The sequence below is a fragment of the Protopterus annectens genome, chromosome 2.part0 (assembly GCF_019279795.1).
Source record: "Protopterus annectens isolate FY-2018-M chromosome 2.part0, PAN1.0, whole genome shotgun sequence".
Classification (NCBI taxonomy): domain Eukaryota; kingdom Metazoa; phylum Chordata; order Ceratodontiformes; family Protopteridae; genus Protopterus; species Protopterus annectens.
The window spans coordinates 1454598497-1454618867 of record NC_056728.1 but is presented as its reverse complement, the minus strand read 5'-3'; positions in this window follow the sequence as shown (position 1 = coordinate 1454618867).

Sequence of the window (20371 nt, the reverse complement as noted above, 5' to 3'; positions counted from 1 at the left end):
AATACAACTAAAATTGAACCTGTCCAGCACATTAAACTCATTGACAACAACCTAAAATATGACAAACACCTAGCTCTATCAAAAAGGTCCACATTAAGCTAAGCTCACTATACAGAGTTAAGCCATACCTAACCAAGGTCACTAGATATTCCATAGCTAGGACTCATCTACTCTCTTCCCTTCTATATGCTTCATCAATATTCACTAATCTCAGATAATCAGATTTTAAACAAACTGGAGTCCTGCTTTAACAAAAATCACAAGATTTGCTACTAACCTCCCTTACAGATCATATCACTGCACAACACTTCATAAACTAAATTGGATTGCACTACCCGTTCTCTTATTCCTCAACCAACTAACTTTCATTCATTCCATCTTGCACCATCCAGACAACTGTCCACCACTCAAGAGCTTAGTGCAGCCCTACTATAACAGCAGGTCACTAAGATCCTCCAAACAAAATACTCCTCAAATTAACTAAATCTAATAATTCTTACGGTAACTCCCTTTTCTCTCACCAAATATCTAAGTCCTGGAATTCCAGGCCTTAGACAATACTAAATTCTAGCAATACATACAAATTTAAACTACTGCTTAAGGAGCACCTAACCAAAAACTGGCTTTGCTCGTGCACTAATCCAGGCTGATCATTCTGTCCTTTGTTCTTACAACCAGAATATTTCTTCCCTTACTAAATTCAAACATCCAAACTATCCCTTCTTTCACAGAATTCTAATTTCTCTCTACCTATCTCAAGCTCACTACTGCACCTATTTTTATCTACCTATCTCAGTTCCTTACAATGTCATCATATTCCCTCCTTGTTGTATTTTACCTCGGTATTTCCTTGGCTATCACTGTTTAGTAAAAGTAACACTAGCATAACAACAATCAGCCACATTCTTGTTCATATAACATACATGTATCTCATAAATATTTACTGCCAAAACCATGATACTGATCTACTGATCAGTCATTTCTCTGTGATAACACAGGCTATTTCGTGATAATTTGTTAGCTTTCTTTTTTCCCACTTTATATTACTCTCATAAATTTTTGTGTTTATGTATAAACTATTTACTACCCATATTTATAAAAGTTATGTATTCTTGGTTGTTATCAGTTTCTTGTATTGTTTGTAATGTGTTTTTGTAACAGAGATTTTCACCCAGGGCCTCCGATGAGAAAGGGCCACAGGCCCAGTCGGATATCCCCAGTAAAGAAATGTAAAATAAATATGTCTGTATGTCTCTTTATTTATTGTTGATTTCTAACTAGGATAGTCTATTGGCCAAGGCACATTTTCAGGGGGTGCCCTCAACAGAAAATCTTTGGCAGTTAAGTAAAAGTTAATATAAACACAAATTATACTACTTTGTAAGATCATTCTATGTAGGCAAAAAAATAAGCATGGGAACGAAAGAATTCCCCGTAAGAGTATGTTGCAATTTAATACCATTTAAAAAGAATATATATGATAATCCACAATATATCACATATAAAGGGCTAAAAGGGAAATCATGAAAGCAAGCAAGAATGGAGAAGTGTTAAAGGCAACTATGTGGTACAACAGGTAAAAAATAATGACTTTAGATAAGGAGTGCGAAATGAATGGATGAGGGAATGACAGTGAGGACTGACAAATAAAGGATTAAAGATGAGTATAGCATTCAAGTTTTAGACTACTAAGCTGAAGAAAAAGACAGAATGGGAATGAGGCCATCTGTAAAAGTGGTGCATATGATACAGTCTAGAATGTGTAATAAGTCAAGGGGTGAAATGATGTAGAATGAAATAACATATACATTGAATAGTGTAGCTAAGGCAACATTAGTATAATTAAAGGGCTTAAGATATACTCAAGTCTGACACAGAGAGTAAGTTAGAAAACTCAGACTTGTGGAAGGTAGAAAATGTGGGAATATAAACAACTAGAGGTTGCAAACAAGGGAAGTACAGAACGTGAGGAAGTAAGGTATAAATAATAAGGCAAATGGGAAAAAAGACAAAAGGTCTATAAATGAAATGGAATATGTAAACAAAGAAGGCAGGGATAGATAGTAAGGTAGAAAATAAAAATACATATATAGTGTGGAAATGCTATGATTATATGATAAGATAAGGTTGACATAATTAGCTGAGGAATGTCAGCATTACATAGAATACAATATCAAGGGATGGATAACATTGAGAGACTGCAGTATAAGAGCTATAAACGGACATATGAATATAATGCTATCCATTTCAAAGGCAAGAATCATGACATGAAAATTTGACTGTCACATTAGTTTTGACTTTGAACTCGATTCAAAACGATAAAATAAATAAAAGCATTGACCATTCCTTTGTTTTACTGTGCTCGTTTATTGTATAAATTCTTTTTATTTTTTCAAGTTGAAATGTGTTCACATTCTGGGCTGAGACTAAAATTGTCCCAAAGGGATCAATGCTCTACTCCAGTTAGCAAACTGTATAAATCAATAAATAAATAAATATCAGCATAACTTAGCAGAATTAGATGGCTGCATCTTTAAAAAAGTAGTGATTTGTAAAATTACACGTAGGTACACTGAGGTTGCAAAATGTAGTTGAAAAACAGTAAAAGTAAACAGGATGAGGAGCATTATACTATCTTTAAGGTATTATGTACGAATCTTCAGCAAGATAAATTCTTGCCATGCTTGAGAGCAGTACTAAAAATAATGACAGGATGCAGAAGGACAGCCTACTGAAGAGTAGTGTACAGCATTGCACATGCTATACAGTCTTCAGTAGTGCTATGTGTGCTGATGCAGCATGTTGCAACAGCCTGCGCTGCTGCCAGCAGTTCCATGCTAGACCAAACCTTGCTAAGCTGAGACACCAGTAGCTCAATAACTTGCACAGCAAAGACTATGCATGGCTGCCATCTATGACCTGCCATATGGACCTCATGCCAGCTGGAGTGCAGGCTGACCAGACTTGATTGTGACCTTGTTTCCAGCAGTACTGAAGATCCTGGCAATGAGAGGATTCAAGTAGATACATCACAATCATCTGCATCATGGGTATTTGGGAAATTCCTCACCTGCATAGTACAGCACATGGAGAATTACTTCATGTCATCCAGTAACACTCTCCCTGCACACTTACCTCTCACCTGGCCCTGATTTTACAAAACATACCTGATTATACCTTATATTTTTGCTCTGTCCTTGAGAGCACTTTTAATTTTGTTTTAAATCAGTAAGTATTACATTCAATCAACAATGCCAGACATTAAAGTTTCTTAACTCTCATCATTCAGAAGATGCATGCTGAAGCAAAACCCATTACTCTATAACTTTTTAACTGAATTAGAATAATATTTAAAACTGATCCATGATTGTGGTCCTTTGACTCCTCCCCCCAATTATTTTTAGCTTTGTTCAGAATTTTTGAGCAAAAAGGTTGAGAGATATGATCCAACTTATATTAAATCACAATGCAGGTCTTGTACCATGTGACATGTCTAATAGTCACATTGAGTGCAACAGACTAACCAACATAGCTTTGTGCATTTCACTAGATGAACAGTTTGCAATACATAACAACACAAATTCCTTTCATTCCATCAAAGGTTGGGTAATATGATATGCAAGTGGCATAATTAGCAGCGTCACCTGAAAATAACCTGGGATTGCCCCTAGTGTTCATATTTGATAGATAAGTAGCCAGCATCATGCATTTAGCCTGAGGCAGGTAATGCATGGTTATCTTAGTGGTAGGTATGTATAAAACATATTAATTCATATGTAGTTACAAGGCTTGCAGTACAGGGGATCTTTGAGGAGCTAAGCCCACATTCTAGTTGACCACAAGGACTGCCGGGTTAAGTGACTTGCTTAAGGTTTCACCGAAGACAAGTAAGGACTGACGGAATCGAACCCTGTACCACAAGAACTACAGCTCACAGCCTTAAATCTCTGTGCCAGTACAGTTAACCCTTTGCAACAGCTAAATTATCAATTAAACACATGGATAATGTAATAATGATCAGTGAATAGTAGGCAGAATGTGTACCATGTGATAATACAAAGGCAATTAAAATGACCTCTTTGGATTTCAGAAGTAATGCTACCTGTCAGAATCCATACAGGATAATGATTTCTATGTGATAACCCCACTGGTTTGCACATAGCAATACCATACTTAACAGAGAAGACATCCCAGATATTCTTGTATTATGTTGGCTACAAATGGAAGCTGTCAGTTGGACAGCACATGGAATATGAGGAGGTGCAGATGAAGCATTGACACTGTCATTTGTTGTATAATGCGTGTAGCATGTCCAAACAATGGCATCTCATTTTAATTTATTTTACTTACTGTATTTTGCTAACTAGGTAAGTAAACTGATCCAGAGACTATTTTCAGCTGTGACCAGTGCCAGGAGGTAGATGCTATAGTTGAATTCTGATACAGTACATGTACAAACCTCACTTTGCCTTAACATTCAGTTACAATATATTCACAATAACAAATCATTAGTTTGCATTTAGTATAATGTATTACAGAATCCTAAAAGAAGTGTAGCATTTAGTTCACATTCACATTTAATTCATAGGTTCATATGTAAATACTAGGCTAAGGACCGCTATGTCCTTTATAACCCTTGCCATGCAACCCAACCAAAGTATGTCCATATGTATCATGGACATTTATTTGGAGTGGGTACATTAGTTAGGAAGTTTCTAAAGATTATGTGTGCTGTATAAAAATTCAAATTACCCCCAGTGGTAGCAATAGGATGAATATTTGCAAAGATGATTATACATGGATTATATGAATAATGTTATGTATTATTGGTTGTCTTGGCTGCATATTGAGTTTATAATTAATGGCTTAATTTCTTTTGAATTTCTAATACCATGATGAGAATAGACACAATTCTTAATTCAAAGAATGATTAAAGTTTGTGAAATTTGTATTGTTTCTATCTTTGATGTTAGCCAAGCATACTTTTGCAGAGCCCACAATGTGCCCAGAATTGACTCCTTCTGCAATTTATACAGTGGGACATGTATTGTAACAAATCTAAATATGACTTTAAATTCTTTTTTATGAGTTCATTCCTCCTCCTAACATTTAAACTGTCTGGGTATCCTTCTTCCACATTACCCTTATTTCTGTCTGCAGATCCTGTTATGTTATAACTTTGTGTGTCTCTGTACATACGACACTGTAATCACTGGGTGTAGCGGTTTCAGTGATCGATGCTACTTTTTTCTTCTTTTCATGGATCACTATATCTGATTTTCTTGCATCTGTTTTTTGAACTGTTGGCAACTGGTAACCCCATGTCATATAAACTTTATCATTCTCTATAATGCTTTGTGGCTCATGTTTCGAATGCTTCTCAACTATTTAAATATTGTAAAGTTTGCATAACCCCCAGTGCCATAGTATTGCCACATTATTATGCCCTTCAGTATACAGGCCCTTTGCCATTAGTGTAGCACAACCAGCAACAAGATGTGTGACTGCTTCCAGTTCTGTTTTACAGAACCTGCATTTGTCTTTTTCTCCCACATGTTCAATGGACTTTGTAAACCAACGTATATATAACCCACTGTTCTGGGACACTATTATTAACCTTTCATCTTTTCTCCCTCCTTAAACATTCCTGCATCAAACCCTCATCTATATGAGGTTGTTCCAGGAGTTTTCTGTACTTAGAACTATATGCATGCCTTTTAACAGATTTCTTGCCTTCTCATCAGTTTCTTCACCTTATATTCTTTCTTACGTTTTTTGGCACATTCAGTTGCTTCCTGATTTTTGTCTACTTCTGATTTGATTTCCATTTCCCCTTGACACCAATATGTTTCTGCTAAACTAAGCAGGGAAGTCATCTTGAAATTGTTCTCTTCGTGTTTTACAATGTTCCCTATATTTGGATCTGGCGAAGTCAGCAGATATGTATGGTCCTTGGACATTGCAGATCTACACATGTAATCAGTTTTGAAGAGACCTATAACTCCTTCAGAATGAGGAATATATAATCTTGGCATGCAATGCCTTTTATGTATTATTTGGTAAGCATGAGGCATTGTTCTTGTTCCCCTGTCCAACTGATCTAATACTTTTTAAGGCCAGTCAATCACCCCAAAATGGTAAGTTGGAACTGGAAGAGCAAACTGGCTTATAGCTTGGACTTTGTTCCTAGATGTCAGGGCTGTTTTCAGTATTAATTTTAGTCTTGGAAAATATTCCTTACTGAGTTTTGTTCTCATTTGTTCATGTTTTATTATCAATCCTTCATCAATACCTAAATATTTATACACTCCCTCCTGTTTAAATTCCTTATATGACATTTCTGTCCTCGGCTAATATTTTTTGTTGCTGCAGCTTTCCTGCTTTAAATTTTTCTTTTGCACATTTATCAAGACCAAATGACATTCTTATATCATCTGAGAATGTTTTGACCACTTGCAATTGTGCTTTCAGCTCCTCATCCGGCGAACTATACTGTTAAATCATCTACAAAAGCAGATGAGAAATCTTTACACTTCGTTGTTTTCTGGAAGCCCGACTGTTACCATGACTTAGTTTGTTAAGTAGAGAGCTTAACTAGTTAAGGGTAATGCAAAATAGCATATGTGACAAAGGTTCACCCTAGAATATTTATCCTCCTTTGAATTTTTATTCCTGGGATAATCATTTATCCTTTAGCATAGCTAAACTGCAAACTGTTTTGTCACTGTTTCATGGTCACTGTACTTTAATTGATCGCTGTATGATGTATCTTAAACATATGTGATCATTTCCTTATCCATGAATATGGGATGCTGTCAAATGTTTTTTTTTTTTTTTTGTAATCTATCCATGTCGTAATTACATTCTTCCCCTTTTTACAATTCTCCATTATGACTTCAACAACAGATGATCCTTCGTTACATATGACATTCTTCTGTTAACCATCTGGTCTATTGATATGATTGAGTTTTCTTCTAAATGAGTATAAATTTTGTCAGCATCAATTCCAGTATATAGTTTATATATTATCAGAAGGCAAGTTATCGGTCTGTAGTTTTAAGGATAACTTGCAGGTTCACTCTTAAGGAGGAGTATCATTTTTTTCTTGTTGCTAACCAGGTCAGTGTCTGTTCAGGATGTGCGTATGAGTAGTTCTCACTTGGGTCTAAATTTCATGTAAAGATGTTAATACTTTTATCCAGAAGTTAGATTCTGTAGCTGGGCCTGGGGTTTTCCATTTATGAGCTTTTCTTAATTTTGTTTCAGTTTCTCTGGCCATTGCTTAATCTCATTTCATACACTCTACATTTTAATATCTTACTGTTTATTTTACTTCTTCTGTCTATTCTGTGCATATATTTAAGTGGTATGGAGTATCACACACGTGGCTGATGCATGCATGCTATGTTTGCCACCAGTGTACTCTGTGGAAAATAGAATGATATAGAAGAATGTGCTGCTATAATGTCCTACCCAGAGTGTAATAGTTCACTGTACATTCTTTGCAAATCTTACTTCAGAGAGGGCATGCTTTACAACAGCTATCAGAAATCCATCAAGTGATTGTATGTAGAGAACACAATGTGCCCAGCTACTTAGGCCCACATAGATGCTATACAACGACCATAGAGAACCTATATTCTCACCAAGGGTATTTGTGTCTGCTCTAAACAGGATACAGACACCAATTGTGCAGGCAGAAGCACATAATCATGCATGGCTAATAGCCCAGCCATGTGTGTGCTTGATGCCACCAGGGCATTGATGAGTACACCCAAGGGTGGTACAACAGCCTACGTGACTTGTACAATGGCATCCACTCAACACTGCAAGCCCTACAGATCCTATGTTGGGTCTACCTCAAACAATGAATGTGTTGCAAAAAGACATGCAAGCTAACTGTGGAGGCCTGACACTGAGAAACTGTTCATGTTAGCTCTATTACACTGATGCGTTATTGTGAAATACATGACTATGCAGCCAGTGCTGATGGTATACAGAGATAAACCCTTGATTTCAGCCCATGTGACTCAGGTGCTTGATTGTGCTGCCAAGAACAATGAGTAGGCTCATCATGGTAGAGAGGAAGAGGCAGAGATATCTGCATGTACTGCCATTATTTGGTAAGACAGAGATTCAAAGGCCATCCTGGGGACAGGTACTAGACTGATTAACCCAACAATGGGTTATAGACTCCATAGGGAGTGTGCAAAAACATGCAACCATAAAGGAAAGATATTGTGGATCACTGTGGTAATGTGGTTCACTTGATCTCACCCCCACCCCCCAAGCAAATAGGTGAAACTAGGCCATTGAAAATTCTCCTTTCCAGGATGATGGTGACAGCATAAAGCACCTTCCTAGTGACCTGACTGACAGGCCCTGCCATAAACCATTCATGTCAGCTGCAGGTAAAATCGCTATTGCACAGAAATGCAGAAAAGAATGAGCACTGTGCGACCAAGGGGATCCTTAACAGTCAGCTGGTACAGGGAAAAACAATCCAGAAAACAAACAGGGCATTCTACGACTTCATGCAGTAGACTAAGTACTGTTGTATGCTGATACTGACATAACAGAATCTAATGCAGGCATGGCTATGTTCAGATCAGATATGATCTGAGGAAGACAACAGTCGAAAGCGCTTATCGGATATCTTCAAGGGACAGTTTTGAGCTTTTTATTTTTCATTTTATTTTCAAGTCGAAGTTTTATTCGTATTAAAGGACTACATTTTAATTGGAACACTTGCGGATTTCGTTGATTGGCCATCCTTGGGTGGATTTTCTGTCTTTTCTTTTGCTAATATTGACTGTTTTTGTGACAGATCACCCTTAGCATTTGGGAGTTATTTATTCATGTTCAGATCAGATGGTGCAGATGGGGTCATGCTAGCAAATTATCACAAGCCCTTGCATGTACATTTTGCTGTGAAACATCTGACATATCCACATCAGTCTTGGCAGTATCTAATGTTTTTCTACAGTCACTATATTACTTTTGCATGTATCCTTTCCAGTTTAGTAAAGTGGGCTGAGCATATATTCCTTTGTCCCCACAGTAGAAAGGTAGAATGAAAAATGAAAAGCTGATAAAGATGTTACCAATGTTTCTAACACAGAGACGCTCTTCATAAATATTAATAAATAGTAATTATTTTCTTTTTGAGTTTCCATTGCTGTTAGAGATTTTTCAATGCTGTTACAGGGTTGCAAGAAAGAATCATGAAATAATTTGTGCTTATATGTCTGTAATATCTGTAATGTAGCTCCATTAGTGCTACAGATTAAATTAATGTATTAAATTGATAAATTAGTACTTAATGAATAATAATGGTGTCTAAATATATCTTGGCTGGAACTAGAATTTTGACTACAAAAGAAAAATTATCACAAACATATAATGGCTTGACAGTTCGGTACTAATGTCTGAACATGCTAGAAACTTTTCATGTTTTATTAATTGGTTAAACGGGAACTTAGACTGTATGACAATAAAGCAACATAACTATAACATATAACTTATATACTACAACAATATTTTGTGAAGGTTGAAAATGTTCACTGCTTGTTACATAAGAAGATAATAATTTAATATTCAATTGAAATCAGATTTTGAAAGTATTAGCATTGTGAAGTATTATTTTAGAATTTCTTCATAATCTTGCTTCATAAAAACATTTTGATTTTGTATTTGGATATTGTTTAGTATCACCTGGTTGATTTTGACAGGAAAACTGAGCCCCACCCCATCCTCTTTAGTGGTTGGTGCTAATCCTTACCATAGCGCTTCCTCTTCTGCCAACCATAACCCTACATCTTAATTTCATTAAAACCTTCCCATAACCCTGTCACTATTCACACAAATTTGAGGCTAGTGTTGGGGGGGGGGGTGAGTTTAATATTAGGGAAGGAAATAGTTTTCTTTGTGATAGCATTGCTTTAATTTTTTTTTTCGTTATTGTGTATGTTCGAACTTATTTTGTCAGTGTTTTACATTCAACATTAGGGTAGTTGGGTCATATACAATACACTCATATAAATATATATATATATATATATATATATATATATATATATATATATATAAAATATATATATATATATATATATATATATATATATATATATATATATATATATATATATGTATATGATATCTTATCATTAAAAGAACATTCAAAAGAGTGAATATCTAATAGATAAAATCTAAAAAAAAATATTTCAACAGAAAAAACAAGTGATTTTTTTGCAAGGGGCAAGCTGCCATTACCCCCCCCCCCCACCACATACACACACACACACACACACACACACACACACACACACATATCCACCAAGTTATATATACGAACTTCAAAATCGAACAATAGTGGGGTAAGGGAAAATTTCTAAACTAGTCTTGGACAGAAAGCAGTTGGCTGAAAAACATGCCTGTACGAGTTTTTGCTCTTCTGGATGTCAGTTAGTGTTTTGAATCATTATTTTGAAGACAGATCTTTTGGTGGTGAATTTTAACCAAGCAGACATTTTGATAAGCGGTGGTAATGTCGAAAACTGGTAGTTCAAATGTTTACTGTGAAAGTAAGTGGGATAATTATGTATGTGTGCGAATATTTATGGGTTAGGGCTAGAGTAAAAGGTTAGGGAACAGATTTTCATTTGAGTGTGTGTGTGTGTGTGTGTGTGTGTGTGTGTGTGTGTGTGTGTGTGTGTGTGTGTGTGTGTGTGTGTGTGTGTGTGCGTGTGTTAATGTGTGAAAGAGTGAATGTGTGAATGTACTGGAGCATGTGACAGAGTGTGCCAAACAACAATCTGCTTAACAGTGTGTTGTCAAATGTTTTGTAGGGTTCATGTGAATGTTTGTAGGTTTTGTGAGTAAGGGGTCATACTTATAAATGAATGAGTGTGTGCCTGAGTGTCATGTGTTGTGGCAGTATTAGAGAAATGGGTTTTTGTTAGTTAATTTATTTAGGCAGAGGCAGGGTTAGGGCAAATAACTAAGGTGAAGAGAGACCTTTGCTCCCATCCTTACTTTACTTTACTTCTGCACACTAATTGACCATAACCCTGTCCCTAAACCTAATAATGTACACTAACTGATGAAAACGCCTTTCCTTAAAGGCACTACTATTAAAACAAATTTAGTCTGAGGTTTGTGTTAGGTGTGGGGTTTAATGATCCAGCAAAGCTTCTGTTTTATTTTTTTGATAATGTGGATGGTCAATTTTTTTACGTAAACTTATTTTTGAAGTGCCAGCGTTGATTAGCTCATTAACTGTATTTCAAAGCTTTGCAGTTAGAATGTTTTATAATTTATATATATATATATATAAATGTCTATATTTATATCTATCTATTTATCTATCCATCTATATATATATATATATATATATATATATATATATATATGAAATTGTTTTAAAATATCACAGTCATTTGTATATAGATAGATATATTTGTCTCTCTCTCTCTCTCTCTCTCTCTCTCTCTCTCTCTCTCTCTATATATATATATATGGGTTTACTTTGTTTCTATGAAATTTCAGTACTTTGAAATCCACTTGGTTATGACCAGTTATTCGAAGCACCAAAACTTCAGAAATGAAGTACGGAGATCACAGTACAGCGCAGAATGGGAATATTCCCTTTTCCTCCCTGTAGTGTGATCTCTGAGTTGGTATATTTAAGTAGGGGGTGTGTGCGGGGGAAAAAACATGTTTTCTGTATTTTTTTTTTTTAGTCAGCCGATCCGGTAACTAGGCTTCAGCGAAAGTGCACTTTCATTGAAATGCACTTTGTTCGATGTAACGTATTTTTGAACAAACAAAGTATATATATATATATATATATATATATATATATATATATATATATATATATATATCATGGTGTGGATGGGAGGAGAAATGGCGTAGGGGCTTTCCTGAAGGAACAGTTTGCTAAGAGTGTTTTGGAGGTGAAAAGAGTGTCGGATAGAGTGATGTTTATGAAGCTGGAAATTGATGGTATAATGATGAATATTGTTAGTGCATATGCTCCACAAGTTGGGTGTGTGATGGATGAGAAAGAAAAAAAATTGGAGTGAGTTGGATGAAGTGGTGATGACTGTACCCAAGGGTGAGAGAGTGGTGATTGGAGCAGATTTCAATGTGCATGTTGGTGAAGGGAACAGAGGGGATGAGGAAGTTATGGGTAGGTATGGTGTTAAGCAAAGGCATGCAGAAGGTCAGATGGTAGTAGATTTTGTGAAAAGGATGGACATGGCTGTGATGAATACGTATTTTCACAAGAGGGAGGAGCATAGGGTGACATACAAGAGTGGAGGAAGATGCACACAGGTGGATTATATCTTGTGTAAAAGGGCCAGTCTGAAGGAGATTGGAGACTGTAAAGTGGTGACTGGGTAAAGTGTAGTTAGCAGCATAGGATGGTGGTTTGTAGGATGACATTGGTGATCAAGAAGAGGAGGAGGAGTGTGAGGTCAGCACCAATGATCAAATGGTGGAAAGTGAAAAAGGGTAATTGTGAGGTGGAGTTCAGGGAAGAGTTAAGACAGGCACTGGATGGCAGTGAAGAGTTACTGAATAGCTGGGTAACTACAGCAGAGCTAGTAAGGGCGATGGCTAGAAAGGTACTTAGTGTGACATCTAGAAAGAGGAAGGAGGACAAGGAGACGTGGTGGTGGAATGAGGAAGTACAGGAGAGTATACAGAGAAAGAAGCTGGCGAAGAAGAAGTGGGATTGTCAGAGAGATGAAGAAAGTAGGCAGGAGTATAAGGAGATGAAGTGCATGGCAAATAGAGAGGTGATGAAGGCTAAGGATAAGGCATATGAAGAGTTGTATGAAAGGTTGGACACTAAGGAGGGAGAAAAGGACCTGTACCAATTGGCTAGCCAGAGGGACCAAGTTAGTAAAGATGTGCAGCAGGTAAGGGTGATAAAGGATAATGAGGGAAATGTACTCACAAGCAAGAAGAGTGTGTTGAGCAGATGAAAAGAGTACTATGAGGGGCTGATGAATGAAGAGAATAAGAGGGAGAGAAGGTTGGATGATGTGCAGATATTGAATCATGAAGTGCAGTGGATTAGCAAGGAGGAAGTAAGGATAGCTATGAAGAGAATGAAAAATGGAAAGGCTGTTGGCCCAGATGACATACCTGTGGAAGCATGGAGGTGTTTAGGTGAAATGGCAGTGGAGTTTTTAACTAGATTGTTTAATGTAATCTTGGAAAGTGAGAGGATTCCTGAGGAATGGAGAAAAAGTGTTTTGGTACTGATTTTTAAGAATAAGGGTGATGTGCAGAACTGTAGTAACTACAGAGGGATTAAATTGATCAGTCACAGCATGAAATTATGGGAAAGAGTAGTGGAAGCTAGGTTAAGAAGGGAGGTGATGATTAGTGATCAGCAATATGGTTTCATGCCATGAAAGACCACTACAGATGCGATGTTTGCTCTGAGAGTGTTGATGGAGACATACAGAGAAGGTCAGAAGGAGTTGCATTGTGTCTTTGTGGACGTAGAGAAAGCACATGACAGGCTGCCTAGAGAGGAGTTGTGGTATTGTATGAGAAAGTTGGGAGTGTCAGAGAAGTATGTAAGAGTGGTACAGGATATGTACGAGGGTAGTGTGACAGCGGTGAGGTCTGCGGTGGGAGTGATGGATGCATTTAAGGTGGAGGTGGGATTACATCAAGGATCAGCTCTGAGCCCTTTCTTATTTGCAATGGTGATGGACAGGTTGACAGACAAGATCAGACAGGAGTCCCCGTGGACTATGATGTTTGAAGATGACATTGTGATCTGTAGTGAAAGTAGGGAACAGGGGGAGGAGACCCTGGAGTGGTGAAGATATGCTCTAGAGTGAAGAGGAATGAAGGTCAGCAGGACTAAGACAGAATATATGTGTGTGAATGAGAGGGAGGCTAGAGGAATGGTGAGGATGCAGGGAGTAGAGGTGGCGAAGGTGGATGAGTTTAAATACTTGGGCTCAACAGTTCAGAGTAATGCTGAATGTGTAAGAGAGGTGAAGAAGAGAGTACAGGCAGGATGGAGTGGGTGGAGAAGAGTGTCAGGAGTGATTTGTGACAGACGAGTACCAGTAAGAGTAAAAGTGAAGGTCTACAAAAGGGTAGTGAGACCAGCTATGTTATATAGGTTGGAGACAGTGACATTGACAAAAAGGCAGGAGTCAGAGCTTGACGTGGCAGAGTAAAAGATGTTAAGATTTGCATTGGGTGTGACAAGGGTGGACAGGATTAGAAAGAAGTATATTAAAGGGTCAGCCCAGGTTGGAAGGTTTGGAGACACAGCCAGAGAGGCATGATTATGTTGGTTTGGGCATGTGCTGAGGAGGGATGCAGGGTATATTGAGAAAAAATGCTAAGGATGAACCTGCCAGGTAACAGGAAAAGAGGAAGGCCTAAGATAAGGTTTATGGATGTGGTGAGAGAAGACATTCAGGTGGTTGGTGTGACAGAGCAAGATGCAGAGGACAGGAAGAAATGGAAACAGATGATCCGCTGTGGCGACCCCTAATGGGAGCATCCGAAAGAAGAAGAAGAAGAAGAAGATATATATATATATATATATATATATATATATATAGGCTGCAGTGGTGCAGCGGTTATTCGATTCTCAGCTGGAGCACCCACGGCTGAGTTACGTTTAAAAATATGCAGGTAGATGTGTGTGTGAATGGGTGTGCTGTCTTTGAAGGATGGGTGTTGGGCTGGCAACTTGGCACTGTAAAATCCACTACCAATCATCAGCAGACTGGAGTTCTTCTGTGGTGACTCCTAACAGGGAAAAGTTGAAAGACTTTATATATATATATTCCATATATATATATATATATATATATATATATATATATATATATATATATACATATATATATATATATATTCCATATATATATATATATATATATATATATATATTCCATATGTGTTTTCCATGCTGAAAAGCATCAGCTCACACAAAGAGGGGGGGATTCAACTCACTGTACTCGTGGCCAGTATATCATGGCTTGACAATGTGTAATGAACAACCTTATAGCTCGAAGAATGACTACTCATTATCCAAATTACAATATAAACAGACACACAAACACACACACACACACACACACACACACACACACACACACACACACACACACACACACACACACACACACACACACACACACACACACTAAAGATACAGAGGCATATGTAGATTTTCATAGCACTTGCATTAATGAACCAAGGACTTCCATTATATGACAAGACATGCCAAGAAAAACACCAGTCTAATATTTATGCATATTTCAGGTCACCAATTCTGTTCTGAAATCTCAGAAACAAAAACATTACATAATTTTTTCCTTTTTTTCTTTTCATTTGTTTTCTGTGAAAATCTGGCTGGGCAAAACCCTTTTCAATAAAGGCTTGGAGAGAAAAGCTTCATTTGCATACATCTGAATGAGCTAACAGCAAAAATATAAATTTGGATGAACATGTTAATGCACTGTTTACAGTATGTTAAGCTCAGACACATCTATAGAAAATAGTATACACAGCATATAAAAATCACATGGCAAGAACATTCTGCATTATTTTACAGTATATGTACATACTTGTTCTGTAATATTGGCACACAGGCAGTAGATAAGGCAATCCAAAGAAATAAATCCTGTTGAGATCCATATCCAGGAAACTGCTGCAGTGAAAATGTAAGAATTTAGTGACATTTCTTTGATCTGACTGCAAGAGGTGGTGAATTAGTTATTGGTGGGTAAAATGGCCACACTGTTACATTGTTAGCTAAGATGTATTTGAAATCGGAAATTTTAGATGGAATGAGATTTAGAATGAGATGGGATGCTGGTAATGGAGTACAGGGCCACATGCTTGACCGGTATATTTTCAAAGACATTTTAAATTGAAGATAAGGTCAACTATTCTACTATCTGATGGTATCAAGTTCCACAGTTTAATAAAATATACAGAGTATAGTGTCCCCATTGTGATTTTTAGGTTTCTGAGTGTGCACTAGGTGATGGTTAAGTAAGTACAGTTTTCTGGTGGGTGTGTACCAGTTTAATAACTTGCTGATGGTAGGGTGCCTATCTGGGGTACAGAGGATGCTGTGGGCATTCTTAATATGACAAAAGGCTTGTAGGTTAAAGAGCAGCAGTCAGTTAAGGGAGTGAGGTATCACACAGTGATGTGCTTAGTTATTGTGGTTGCTTGCAAACTTTGCAATCTTATTATAAGATTGTTTCAGTTTAGCTAGCTGAGTTAGTGAAAATCGATGATGCATATAGATACAGAAGACTAGGATATAGGCTTGAGCTGCAGTCTTACATGCATATTCTGTTAAGATTTGTTTCATCTTATAGAATATTCCTGGTATATGGTAAATTTTTTGAACTGCACATTGGATGTGATGATAGAATCTTATTCTGTCTTCTTTTATTACTCCTGATAGTTTTGTATTTTGAACTCAATTTCAGTGTTATTAATTACTGAGTTACTAAGGTCATTGTTAAGCTGAAAGTGAAAATACCATTAGTTTAGTTGTATTTGGATTTAGTATTAGTTTAGATTGTTCCAGACAGTTTTCAATTTTTTAAAGGAATGCTATGGAGCCGTTTGATTAAAAAAGCCACACATATTAATGTTGAGTTTTCTACATACTGAATTAGATTTGTGTGTTGAGAGTCTTCATATGTTCATAGGTGAATACTTGGCCAATTGCCCTGAAGGGCCATTTTAAGCTCAGCAAACAACTCGAGAATATAATCAGGCCCTGTACGTTGTGTCTGAGAAGCAGAGGCCTTAACCATTATGCCAAACCCAGCCCTCCATTTTGTTTATAAATATTATTAAATGTGAGGCATCCTAATATTGATCTTTGTAGCTTACATGTTATTTGGTGTGGAGTTTATGGCTCTTCAGCTATGCGTACAAACTTTGTTTGTTTGCTGTGGTAACTTTTAAATAAATTGATTCGATTTTTTATGAGGCCTAGTTCCTTCGGGTTAAGTATAGCACTTTAGGTGAAACTGTATTATATGCTTTGGCCAGGTATAGAAATAGGGATACAAGCATTTCACTTTAATTTCTTCTAAGTATATAGTTTAAGAAAGTAATACTATTTCTGTGCTATTGCCTGCTCTAAATCCATGCTATTTTTACTTTTAGGTAGTTGATCAATTGTATCTGAATGCATTTTTCACATATTTTAGACAGAGACGACAAGATGGCTTTAGGTTTATTGTTTGTCATTTCACATGATTTGCAGCTAAAGGAACAATATAGGATTACTTCCAACATCTGGGGATTGGCTGTGTGGGTTTCTTTTATAAAAAATATTACATGAGCTTATTTTTGTTGCTTGCTTTCCAATAGCAAAAGTAACAAAATCAAATTTTCTTCCTCTAATAGAAAAGTTTCTTTGGAGCAAAGGCTTAATTACACAGTCCCAGTATTCAAGATCTTACATGTATCTTAACTTCCTGCATATTAATGTCTGCATTTATTCACATTTCTGGAGAACAGCTGTTTCTGAAATGTAATTTACAAGCTTCTAGAAGCAAGGAGTTACATTTTATATTTCAGTAATAATTTGTTGAATTTCTCTTCCTGTCGTTTTCCTTCTCACTTTTGCAGAAATATGTTATAATGTAACACACCTGATATATCACCCATATTACTAGTATGAATATGAGAGGAAAAATATCCTATCCTTAAATCAGTTTTTTGTAGCCTGGCATCACCTCTGGCACCACAAGGGGTATTGTTTGGAGAGTAAAGAGAGTTGTCTTGCAGTCCCTGCCTTCTAACAGGTAAATGGCAAGTAGACAAATTACAAGGAAGGGGAGGATTTAAACTATATATATATAAACCTAAAAGGGCTTGGATTTATAAAGGAGATGGGCCAATTTATGTGATTTCTTATTCATAGACTCATACCAGCTTTTGCCCTCAATCCATGCATTTTTTGCTGAAGTAAACAGGCCCGTTGTCCCGCCCAGGCAGACCAGTAGTTGAGTTGAGGTAGGTTTCCATTTATGTAACCTGACAAGTAATAAGCATTCCAAATTTAAGTATTCCTTGGTGTAAGTCAAAATGATTATGGAAAAGAATATGGTATTTTAAAAGGTGACAGGATGGCCCAATTAACAGTGGAAATGGGATAGCTCTGAGTCTTTTATAGTGGTAGGGAGGAGGATATTTCCACAATATGACTGAGTATGCCATCTTATCATTTTCTACTATAATATTAATACTGTATTAAAATATATTAATATTATTAATATAATATATAGTTATTTCATAGTATACTACAGAAGGTGTCACGTATTCTACTTCTTCAGCTCTGCAGCCTGAGGGAAAGAATTAGCTTGTAACAAAATTATAGAGGTCAGGGGCAATTGGTGGAACCCCATAAACTGGTAGAATGTGGGCATGTCAAATTTACTGTACCATGTAGGTGGATTATTCCAGGAAATCATTGTGATGGCATTTTATTAACTGAATAAAGCATGGAAGCATGAAGACTACTGCATGTATTAAGAAGAGCGCTATAGTGATAGATCAGCTACTAGTGTTTATAATGATCAAATGCTATTGTGAAATGTAATATTTTATATATATATATATATATATATATATATACATGCATATATACAGTGCACACACACACACACACACACACACACATATATATATATATATATATATGTGTGTGTGTGTGTGTGTGTGTGTGTGTGTGTGTGTGTGTGTGTGTGTGTGTGTGTGTGTGTGTGTGTGTGTGTGTGTGTGTGTGTGTGTGTGTGTGTATACATAAACATGCACACATACATATATTGACTTATTAAAATTGGATGTAATGAATTATGCTATAGTGTACATTTATCTGCTGGACAACTCAATCTCCCTTTCTATGTCTCTCTCTCTCTCTCTCTCTCTCTCTCTCAGAATGGCAAAGGTGTGTGTTTATTGAGGTGGGGTATTGCAAGACAGATTTAAAATATCTCATGGAAGTTTCAACAAATAGATGTCTAAGGAACAGCCACAAAAATATACATGCTAAAAACTATATTTTTCTTGGGACAAGAATGCTACTACAGTCTTATAACTTATACAGAGCCAGATTTCAGAAAAGCTATTCACTGGAACTCTTAATGATGGCTGCATCCATGATAAGGGAAAACCTGAAAATCATACGTTACCTCATTTCCTGCTCCAAAAATGATACACCTGATGAGATATTAGTAGTATGGTAGAAATAATATTAAATGTCTACAATGGGCTTTTCACTGCTGCAGGGATACCAAATGTAGCTTTCAAAACTCGAAACAGGACTGAAAAGGCATATCAATCATGACTTGTGAACATCTACAAATTTCAGTCTGTAGAATAGCATATGCAATACTAAAGTGACATATTGTAAAAATGTTTTTTCTAAGGAATATCAACTGTAGAGCTGAAGAATAATTTGCAGTCATTGTCTGGATGATGAAATTTCCTAGAGAAATGTGAGCTGTATTATAATTCTACATGGAGTGGCAAATGTGCTGATTTTAATTTGTGAACTTGAGGCCAGCAATTATTAGCTGTAATAACCTATCAGTAATAGGAATCTTCACAGCAGATCTAGGTAATGAGAAATCCTAAGTAGTTCTGTGAAATATAATGATTTTTTTCACAATCCAAATGCACTTCATTTACAGACTTCAGACCTTGTTAGCATGGGGATGACTATGAGCAGTTGCAGCTTTAAGGGTTTCACTGAACAAAAGAAAGTTATCTGACAGGACTTACACTCATAAGACAGTCAAATTTTAGTTGGTGCGGGTGTGAATTATCGGAGTTTATGACTATTCTGAAATTATGGCATTGAATTGTAATGTTATAATAGTTTAATGTCAATAAATATATATATATATATATATATATATATATATATATATATATATATATATATATATTAAAACATGTTTGTAATTGTCAGTTTTCTTTTACAGAATAGAGAAAAAACATCTGTGTACTGTGTGCTTTGCCTAAATGAAATGTAAATGGCTGGCATCTACCCTTTAAATATGTCGTGTTTGCATATTGGTACTTGCCAGAGAACTGTCTGTTTTCAACTCAGTCGATGTGCGCTAATTTAAAAACACAAGCAAGATAATGCTTTGCATTTTGTTACACAGTGTTAAGAAGTATTTCTAGAAAAAAAATATTGCAGGAGACACAACCAAGTGTTCTGCTTTTGTTATTCATACTAAAAAGATGTTACAGCCCCCAGTTTGGTATAGCATAGTTATTCTACAGTAGTAAGCTGCAGTTTCATAATTTAAACTGATAATTAACGTTG